The sequence below is a fragment of the Micropterus dolomieu genome, unplaced genomic scaffold (assembly GCF_021292245.1).
Source record: "Micropterus dolomieu isolate WLL.071019.BEF.003 ecotype Adirondacks unplaced genomic scaffold, ASM2129224v1 contig_11328, whole genome shotgun sequence".
Taxonomy (NCBI): domain Eukaryota; kingdom Metazoa; phylum Chordata; class Actinopteri; order Centrarchiformes; family Centrarchidae; genus Micropterus; species Micropterus dolomieu.
In genome coordinates, this window is record NW_025740314.1 from 20,004 (window position 1) to 27,539 (window position 7,536).

A 7,536-nucleotide genomic window follows, 5' to 3' on the forward strand; every position below is an offset into this window, starting at 1 on the left:
GTTGCATTGTTGCTTCATAGCAAGAAGGTTGTGGGTTCAAACCCTGGTTGCATGAGTGGTTGTTTGTCTATGTGTGTCCCTGCGATGGGCTGGCGACCTGTCCAGGGTGTACCCTGCCTTTCGCCCGATGCCAGCTGGAATTGGCTCCAGTCCCAGTTCTATGCAGGTCTACAGGTGTTTAACTGCTCTTGAACGCACCTCTAGAGCATCAAATTAGCTCCACCCAGATCAGACCCCCTCATTAGCAGAGCTTATTAAAGGCAGCTGTGTTATCATGGCTGCCTCTTTGCCTTTTACCTGCCTGTAGGTTGCCACATGTAACCGTCTGTGATGTATAGGTAGGTGATTGAAATAAAAAAAAACAACCTCTCTTATGTTTTCATTGTGTTTCCCAAATGACTGAGGTTGTATGTTTTGCAGCAGTCTGCTGCCCGCCTGCTCTGTGTTGTGGTTGATTCCAAGGTTCCCAGTTTGGAGTATAGTGATGTCCTTTACAGAGCACCTTGTGTTAAGGTATGAGAAGTTTAATAAGCAACAAGTAGGTTATGGTAACTACCTGAGATTTGCACATTGATTACTTTTATAAGCCTGTAGCTAAAATGTGTGTTTTTAATTGTAGGTTGTTAGCTGTTGTTTTGCCTTGGTTAAACTACGGTTTTAACAATTGTTGCTTGTACACTGTGGCTGCAGTGCCTCCAGGTGGTGTTTTTTTCCTTTTTAGTGGTTGTAGTGGTCGGCTTGTGGTGGAGGCTAGGCACACTAGTGTGGGTCCCTTCACTGATTGTAGTGTTAACAGCACTGGGGCACGATTGGATAGTGACACGATTTGCACTGACTAAAGATTGCAGTGGGAACACGCGGTGGGTAAGTTGGTGCACCCCTGGAGCACACCCTTAATTGGATTGCCTCTCCACAGCTGGCCCTGGCCCAACATATTTTTATGCCATGTTTTGACCTGGAAAAATTTTATTCACAACAATAGGTGAGTAAAGCTTAGTCATTAATTGTTTAATGTAATTTATTTGATTATATATTGGAAAATAGTTCAAATGCAAATGTTGCCTTGAAGCAAAATCATACCATTATTAAATCTTTAGGTTTATTTACTGCTCATAAATGTAAGAGTCAACATAATTTTTTCTCATTCTACATTAATCTATTAATTATACATTTGATGTCAGTTGTAATAACACTGCAATACAAATTACAATGGATATTTTAACAGTACTTTGGTTCCATCCCTGCAGGGCACATGCTTATGTTTTAAATGCATTATTCTTCCATTTCAAGATGAAAACAGTTTTCTGTGGTTCTTCGAAGAAAGGGGCACTTCTAGTTCATGGCAGTGAGGATGAATAAGGGTTTTGTAGTGAGGGAGGCAATGAGCTGCTAAAATTCCTGCAAGAAAAGAGACATTACGGATGAGTCTAAAAATGCAGATGAGGATAAGAGTGAAGTGATTGTTGCATTTTGTTGACATCCTATGCTTTGTCAACTTCTATAAGCACTGAGCCAAAGACGGCTGCAAGGCAACACCTATCAGAATGGTTGACATTTAAAATTGCATTCATTCCTATAGGCGGTTTCACAATAGTACAATGTTGCCTGAGGGTAATGTTCAGACTAACAAACCCATGTAGAGTCTTTTATTTTTGTTGTTTTCACATTTAAAATAACATGCATCTCAAACTGGTGAAGCTGTTGAACATGTTCATTTAGTATTTTAATCAATTTTATTCAAACTTTAAATAAACTTTTTTTAATTTCATTAAATTATGTTTACTTGGTCCATTTGATGATGATCACAACAATAGTTTAACCCACTTGCAAAATAATGCATACCGTAAAGGGTTATATGCTGTCTAATAACTTATGTCTTTATTTAGGGAGGGACAACTCGCACCCAAACTCAAAGATTTCTTTTTAAACTGCGTTAACTCCGCTCATTGACTATGTTGTTGGCAAGTCTGGTTCCACGACGGTGAGTTTTCTCTGTATAAACTGTCAACAGTAGCAGAGGGAGATGACTCACAAGTGCATGTGGGTGTGCGCTTCATTAAACCACAAAGGGTTACTCTTCACACAGCTTGAAGTACACTGTGGTCCCTTTCAAGGGCATATTCTTTTAGAGGGCTCTTGAATTTCCAACAAAATGCAAACTTCTGTTATCTTGATAGCAGGCATTTATTTGAAGTGAACATATCATTAGTCTTTCATAAAATCTACAGCCTGATTTATTTGGACTTGAAAGTGCTGAAATAAATTCTATATGGCACCATAAGTAATCTTCTAATTGACTGAAAATAGAATGCAGCCAGACTTTACCATGCTTATGGATCAGCAATTATACATTTTGTTTTTCACAGCCCTGAAAAAATATAAATAGCCTAGATACTTTTTTGTGATAACAAACTGTTCCTTTAGGTATCTGTCTAAATTCAGGTTAAAATATGAGCCACAAACAGGATTTACACAATTTGTATGGTGCATTAACTGCCCCACTCCCGCAGTGCCCAGGTTAATTGGAATAAGGAGGGAATTCTTCACCTCCTTTCAGCATCTCTAAAAACTCTCTCAAAGTTTAAAAGTACTTCTCTCACAATGGAGAGGCTGAAAGAGAACCTTAATCAGAAACAGTGTGACAGTCCCAGAGTTTTTATCAACCCTTCCCCTCCTCTTCGTGATTTAGTTACTGTGCCGGTGCTGTCAGCCCGAGTGCCATCTATCAGCCTGTGTCGATTCACAGTGCCGGGAGCTCCACACCACAGCGATTGCCTCCCCCCGTTCCTTGTTTTCCCTCAGACACTTCGATTTAGATTTTGTCAAGATACACTCATCACATTAGTATTGTTTCAGAGTGATGGGCATGGGGGTTCTCCTTTTATATAACTTCAGTCCTTTTGTTAATACTCCCAACTCACCTCGTCAACAGATAAGAAAAAGGATGTTACAAGTACAGAGGGACTTGGAGGTTTAGATTTTTTGGGGGGGTGGGGGGGTTCAGCTATTACAAGAATTGAATTAAGAGACAAATATGGAACAGTGCACAACACCACCTGTAGCTCCAAGGTGTGTGTTTCGGGGATATGACATTTTACAGTCAGATACTGATTAAGCCTGTTGATACAAGTAATGATGTGATATCTCAGTGAGTTTATTTATTTTAATGTTAATGTCATGTTTTAAGGTTTTATCACAGCTGCAATGTGTTTATTTCCCCAAAACAAGAAAAAGATGGCACGTTTGTTTTCATTTAGGAGGATGACCCCAAGCAGGATGGATGTGTGGTTTGTTTGAGTGCAATAATTTATTGAAGGAATCTTCATATTATCTGTGGCTGCATTAACTTAGGGCATTTTTTTTCTCATTGCTAATTTATTCAAAAAACAGTTAAGTGATTAGTTGTACATGTTATCATCATTGTTTATACCAATATGGCAGCCACTATACACACACAATTACCAGTACTTTGTTTAGGTTGCTGTGACAGACTTTCCTCTACAATTGGCGCACAACTTCTCACACAATCAGCATCCCACCTGATGCTCAACTGTAGCTGAATATGCTGGTTTAGCCTGTAGAAAATGGATCAGAAAGGTTTGCCAGTTTCAAGTGGCTTTCAGGTCTCCTGCTCTTTGAAGAAGAGCAAGTCTATTCAGCAACGCTGAGCCAATATAGCATGTAGCACATTTCCCTTTATCATCTCTGTACCTCCCCAAAATTCAATTTAACAATTTCTTTACTAATCCTCAGTGTGGATGTAATCCCTGGAAAAAGTTGCAACAATAATTGAGCCCATCCAATTGCCTAATCCAAGAATTACAGTCAGTTACAACTGAAAAATGAAAATGGATAACTCCGAATATCTACGAGCATTGTTCTCTTACTCAAGACTTTCATCATTCACTTGGAGAAGGAAGTTATTTTAACTGCTCCATCATAAAAAAACTCTTCCAATATAGAATACTGTAAAGATATTAAAACTAGTGATTTTAGGGAAACTCAAAATGGCTTCTCATTTTCTATAGCAACAAGCATGAAAAGCTTGTTCAAACACTTCCGTCGGAAAATTGAAACCAGCGCTGCAGGTGCATGGGTAATTGAACAGTGTATCAAGGAACAGAGATGAGCAGAGGATGTGTAGAGCTGGGGCTCAACAAAGGGATCCCAAGCCATCTGGAGTCTTTTGAGAAAACTCATACTGTGGCAGCGGAGGAGGAGGGAACATAAAGACTCTTCTGAGAGACACAATGAGAATAAGGGAAAAGGCACACTGCGTAAGAGGATGAGGGGCTTGACATTTTGACAAGCACATAACCATCAATACTATAATTTATTCAATATTTAAATCAGTCATACTGATTATAAAAATCCTCCAACTCCCAATTCCATACATACTAACTGTATACAGTATATGCAATATAGTCTTTAGAGTTCACTGTTAGGATACAAGAAATCAATTTACTTAACTGTTTTATACTAACCGGAGACAAATAGCCTACTTGTGTCATTGAATGTCAAACTGCATCTTTCAAAAATCTAAAACATTTGGAGAAACCAAAATGTTTTACCAATAAGTGAATTATTTGAATTATTTTTCTTAAATGAGTAGTTTTACACTTTGGGAAATACGCTTAGCCCAATCAATAACTTATAGCACTTTTCAAAACAAAGTTACTCTGTGCTTTGCAAGACAGAAGAAATGGTTGACAAACATTGATGAACCAAATCACTAAAACAGATATGCAGCACTGCGCAAAAGGAGCCACATATGAGAAAGAATGTGAAGTAAAATAATGTGAGATAAAGTAATCAATAAAAGAAAAGTTAAGGGAATGCCTTTGTAGATTTAAAGGGACTTAAGTTGCAAAAACAAGTTGTGGCTTTACAGGAGAATTTGCGCCTGACTGTTTATTAGCTCTAAGCAGTTGCCGGGCAACCAGTAGTGGCTCTAGGAAGGTCACAAGAACTTTCACAAACAGTCTAGTCCCTCCGTAAAACCACAAAGATATATTGTGTTAATTTGTGAGGTTTAGAGCTGCTGATAGGCAGATTTTGTTACGATTAGCGGTTTACCCAAGCCCCTCACGGCCAGCAGGGGGCAACTCCACTGTTGAAAAAGTCTGGTTCCATTAGACATAGCCTAATGCTTAAATGAGGCTTCTTCACACCTGTGGCCTGTATTACGAAGGGAGTTCAACCTACTCAGAGTTAACTCAGGGGTTATCAGGCAAACTCAGGGTTGACAAACTCTGACCGCCTACACTGGAGTGAAACGGTACAACAACGGTGGATAAGATGGTTAGTTGAGTCCGTGTTAACTTAATTGGAGTTGGTGCGCGTTTGCATAAAAGGGGCGTGTTCGGCCGTGCAGAGTTTTTTTTCGCAACGCCGCATGCTCCGTATTTCTCCAGAGGAATGCACATTGGTAGTGTCAGGAAATTATGAATGTAAAGACAAGTTAATGGCTAAATATCGCGGCGGACGACAAAGCCAGGGAGGTTTGTTGGCATCACATTGAGTAAATTTGTAGCCTAATTATCTTCCCAGTGTTCTTATTGTAGTTCAAATCTCTAATGTATTTTATGGGCTCTTCTTTTATGTGTAATAAGATGTAAAGGTACAACTGCACATAAGGTCTATTGTAATAGGTGGGGGGGGAAGGAGCCAGCAGAGGGGTAGTCCTAATAATCTGAGTGAGAATTTAATTTCCAAGATTAGGCTAATCTGCAAGTAAAAAACTTGAATATTCTCTGCCATTATAGTCACACATTTGAGAGAAACTTCACTTTGCAAGGCTGCAACATCACACACACGTCTGCTGTGTATTATGCATGCACTGGAAAGTTGGCCTATATTAAACTTTGCAATCGGATTCAGCAGTGAGGAAATACTTGAGTTTAGCGTACAATCGCTTTCATGCACCTTAGACATTGCCATGGATTGAGTGTTTTCAGAAGAAAACGTCAGGGATTTTCCGATTTCTTGTAAATTTAACACTTTCATCTAGGTTTTTTCTTTTCTCGGTTATTAGCCTAACCCCACCCTAGCTACTTTTTTTTTTTATTTTGGGACACGTAAAATAGTCAGTCTAAATATGTGAAAACACTTAGGAGAATTCAATTATATACTACAGATGGGCTACATCTAAAGCTGATGCTACACGGAGCAACTTTTAGAGCAATGTTGCTGTCAATGGTAATTAGTAAAGATTGCTACCGTAATCCACTTATCCCGCCGCTATCCATTGAAAACATAGTCGGACTTGGCACCAGCAACATTGCCCAGCAACATTGCTCAAAAATTTGCCCCATGTATCATCAGCTTAAACTATCCTGTTTAATTAAAATTTCCTCTCTAAAATCACTGAGGCTGCAGAGCTCGCTGTCTGAACGTAATGCTGTTGTGTTCAGAACTTCATTGCAACCACAGTGGAACAAATCAGGATGAAATCTAAACATTTATGAAGTGGTGTATATTAATATCCTACTTCTCATCATTAAACCGAGTACAGATGTGGTGTGTAGTCCACCTGCAGGGTAACCTCAAGTTAACCATGAACAAAACCTGCCCGGAGCAGTTTAGAGATGCAGTATAAATTGCCATAGCAACAGACCTCAGGTAACACCTATCCACCTTTCGTAGAACGGATTAATCGGGAAGTTGCACCCAACGTCACGAAGTTACTCCTGAAGTTACCTGGATAACCAGTTACCCCGCTTCGTAGTACAGGCCCACTGATTTATTACCTCAGTAAACACTTTCCTAATGAGTTAATGGTCTCAATCTTTAGTTTCAAGTCTTCTTCAACACAGCATGATGTTCATGTAGTAAATTATGGTCCAATTTAGAGGAAAATGGACGATAAAGCAGCATATGCTTTAGGGCGGGACTACCTTGTGATTGACAAGTCGCTACCAATGTGATCTGTCATCAGGCTAGAGTGACTCGAATCCACTGCACGGTGTAAAGTTAACCAGCGCCATTGTAAAAGTTTATTAGGAGTTGGCTGTTCCTTTTTCTGGAATGTACGTTTTGTTTGAAGCCTGTTTTTAGCTAGCAAAAATTAGCATCCCGGTTAAAATATGGTAACGCACGGAGCTGCTCGTTGCAAAAAATCAACGTGGTGGCGGTCCAACTGCCAAACTCAAGGGGTTCAAAATGGCAGTCCACAAACCAATGGGTGACATCACAGTGATTACGTCCACTTCTCTTATATAGTCTATGGGTTTACTCAGTTTCTAGTCCTTATGCTAAGATAAGCTTACTAGTGGCATATTTAGCATATGAACATGAGTGGTACTGATCTCCTTATCATTTTTTTAATACTTTTTTTTTTCAAAGAAATTCTCAAAATTCACAAGATAATTTGTGATCAATGTTTTAAATGATTTTTAATTAAGCAGGAAAAGAGAAATACATGCATACTTACACACAGAGAGAGCACAAGCTATTTCCGATCTTCTAAAATCCACCTTCTCAGACACAGCTTCCATATTCCTTACTTTGAGTCACGTTCTCCATAAGTTCTACTTT

The 7,536-nt window shown here is 39.2% G+C and overlaps 1 long non-coding RNA gene across 1 annotated transcript; it reads left to right on the forward strand.

The window, feature by feature from the left end:
* The first annotated feature begins 282 nt into the window (after nucleotides 1–282).
* Nucleotides 283–1,749, forward strand: LOC123965788. Its single transcript, XR_006823782.1, has 2 exons — nucleotides 283–338; nucleotides 421–1,749. It is a non-coding gene; the product is annotated as an uncharacterized LOC123965788 (long non-coding RNA).
* Nucleotides 1,750–7,536: the final 5,787 nt, after the last annotated feature.